The sequence below is a fragment of the Hemitrygon akajei genome, unplaced genomic scaffold (genome assembly GCF_048418815.1).
Source record: "Hemitrygon akajei unplaced genomic scaffold, sHemAka1.3 Scf000109, whole genome shotgun sequence".
Classification (NCBI taxonomy): Eukaryota; Metazoa; Chordata; class Chondrichthyes; order Myliobatiformes; family Dasyatidae; genus Hemitrygon; species Hemitrygon akajei.
In genome coordinates this window covers 381,980-383,715 of record NW_027331995.1, presented here as the reverse complement: position 1 = coordinate 383,715, position 1,736 = coordinate 381,980, and the positions used below count along the sequence as shown (strand labels likewise).

At 44.5% G+C, this 1,736-nt stretch overlaps 1 non-coding gene across 1 annotated transcript; it reads left to right on the top strand.

The window, feature by feature from the left end:
- The first annotated feature begins 684 nt into the window (after window positions 1-684).
- trnal-caa (transfer RNA leucine (anticodon CAA)) lies at window positions 685-798 on the top strand. The gene is made up of 2 exons: window positions 685-722; window positions 764-798. It is a non-coding gene; the product is annotated as a tRNA-Leu (tRNA).
- Window positions 799-1,736: the final 938 nt, after the last annotated feature.

The window sequence follows — 1,736 nt, the reverse complement described above, 5'->3', positions numbered from 1 at the left end:
AGAGAACCTGAGCGAATTACGTTCTGTTAAGCGTCTCATCTCTCAGAAGGGCCGCTGCTCAAACGTCCAACAAGACCCTGTTTCCGTCTCCTCCCTCAGATTAAACATTGACCTACAAGCCTGAACAACATTCTGACTGTCATAACTCATCCATGACGGATTGATGAAACAGACACAGTAGACCGAACGGCCTTTCCGCACGATGTCTCATTTTCCTGTGAACCTTGTCACATCTTCGCTTTATTCCAAATTCATGAGATTATTGGGCCTTATAGTCTACTTAACAACATCCATCTGTAAAGCAGCGTTGCCGGGTATAATTAAAACCCCCTGCGTTCAGTTTCTGTTGACATTGTTGCGATCAACTCCCACCCAGTTTTTAGATTCAGTCCTGTCCATAAACGTTTATTTCTCCACTTCCCTAAATGTGAAAGCGATGAGTCTTCCAAGCGTTCTCATCCATCTCAGCAAACGTCCTTCCCAAATTCTTGCCGAGACGCGTTTCACGAGTCTTCGAATTGTAATATTTTACAGCTTCACTCTCCACAAAAACTGCCTAACCTGAGCGAACTGTAATACTCTCGCTTTCATTTCCGATTGACAGGATGATATATGTGTTTGAGTGTATATGACCATTCTTACAAATCAGGCATTTATTCCGTTCTCAAACACACATCAGAAGTTGTCAGGATGGCCGAGTGGTCTAAGGCGCCAGACTCAAGGAATGAATGTCCTTCCGACAAACCGGAGGGTTCTGGTCTCCATCTGGGGTCGTGGGTTCGAATCCCACTCCTGACAAAATTTGTCTTTAAGCATTCAATCGAGGCGACGTTATTTCTGCAAACAAAACCTGGCTTGTTGAGGTGGATTGGAAAAACTGTTGGGAGGATAAGATTATGTTTTTGACACTGTTCATCGTATTGCAACAGATCACCGTACACCGAATTCTGAGTGAGTGAATTATTCAGAAAAACAATTCACGGTGAAGCATCTCGTCCCGAAACGCCGATTGCTTACGCTTTTCCACAGATGCTGTCTGGTCTGCTGAGCTCCTCCTGGCATACTCAGCTATCAATATAGAAAAGTTTCTGAAGTGAAATCATTGGTTGTCAGATTATTCAATGGATGGGCATGTGAGCGTACATTATCTCCTGTTGATCAAAGGTCTGATTGCCGATGGGTAGTAACTGTTCTTGAACGTGGCGGTGCGAGTCCTGAGGCTCCTGTACCATCTACCCGATGACAGCAGCGCAAAAAGAGCGTGGCAGGATGGAGACGACCTCTGACGGTGGATGCTGTTTTCCGATGACATCGTTTTATGTGGATCTGCTTAATGTTTGCGAGTGATTTCCCGTGATGGACTGGGCCGAATTCACTAACTTTTTAAAGATTTTCCTTCAAAGGTACGGTATTTCCGTACCACGTCTTGTTGCAGACAGACAATATAGTCTCTACGACACATCTATAGAAGCTCATCAAGGTTTTTGATGTCATGCTGAATCTCTGCAGTCTCCTAAGAAAGCAGAGGAAATAGTCATTCCAACAATTTAAAGTTAAAGATGCGTCCTGCCTCTGATCCTCCAAGGAGAACTAGCTCGAGAACCTTTGGTTTTCCCTCTGCTGAAGACAACAGACAAAAGACAAGTCCTTGGTCTTGCCGATATAGCGGGATAGTGTGTTGGCATATCTTGTTTAAAACGGTCCCCTCTTACTTGAAATGTATGCCCTAAGAGGGG